The sequence below is a fragment of the Melanostigma gelatinosum genome, assembly GCF_949748355.1.
Source record: "Melanostigma gelatinosum genome assembly, chromosome: 10".
NCBI lineage: Eukaryota > Metazoa > Chordata > Actinopteri > Perciformes > Zoarcidae > Melanostigma > Melanostigma gelatinosum.
In genome coordinates, this window is record NC_136643.1 from 15,412,133 (window position 1) to 15,413,378 (window position 1,246).

Below are 1,246 nucleotides of genomic sequence, written 5' to 3' on the forward strand. Positions count from 1 at the left end.
CTGCTGACGCCATCTCCGAGCTGATCTCTTAGGCTTACCTCCTCTTAAACGCAGCCTGCAACCGAGGCAGTGCATGCAGAGGTTCTTGGGCTCTGCTCCTCTTCGCTTTTACTGCTAGAGATGAGCTTTCGACTTGAGTGCAGCGCTGTCATAGAGGTTTTTCTGCCACCTTCGGTCTTCCTGTGCTGAAGGCTGACCGAGCTGTGTTTGGCGGGCTTGTCGGAGCGGCTACAAATCAGCTGATGACACCGCGTCAGCAAAGGAAACTCAAACCAATGTGTCAACCTGTCAGCCAGCGAGTTAACACGAATTATTCCGGGCGTTGGACAGATTTTTGGGCACAAGGCATGGAGAATATGAGAGGAATGTTTGTTTCTGATGTGGTTCGTCTTGCTCTCGGTACCTCCTCGTTGCTCGCATTTTGTCCGGGGTAACAGAGATATTTTTTGTAAATATGTACATAGACTATTAAGTTGTTTACAAGTGCTGTTTAAGAACCTGTGAGCTCTGGCTTGTGATGTGGCTGTAGAGTTTCTGAAGGAGAAAGGGGTACAGGAACAGCAGGACCTGCGACAATGCTTGCAATGCAAATTGAGTGCTCCGCTCCGCTCCCTCCCTTCCTGTGCCTTGTTTTAAGAGCCGATTGAAAAATGCATGGCCTCCTCACCGAGATTCTTAGATGGAAATCCAAGTTGAACCATGACTTTTATTGCCATAATTTATGAAAACCAATGACTGCAGCTCTGTCTTGATCCCATGTCAGCCACAAAGCATTAACATTCTATCCATAAAGACGTCTATTTTGCCCAATTTTATAAATGCAGGGTCCCACTTGTCACACACACTAATACACACACAATGTGCCTTGATGAAGTTGTTCTGACATCAATTCACTTCTGCAGAAATTGCATCTGCTGATTTAACACAGACAGCGGAAGCATACATTCAACTAAAACACCCTAAACTAAGAGTAGTTGATATTTTAATACACTTACCATTCTATTATGTGTTTGCAGCTCAGCTTTGCACAAAGACAAAACACAGAGGAAAAAGCTAGCCTGGCTCTGTCCACAAAAGACATTCAGTTTACTCTCACAGAGGAGTAAAGAATTTAGAAATGATTAATATTAAAGAAGCTGTAATCTGAGACTTTTGTCTTTTATGTTGTCAAAATAGTCGAATATTTGAGAACGAATCGATTCATTGCTGCAGCTCTAGATATAACATGCTGTATAATTTGAGCGCT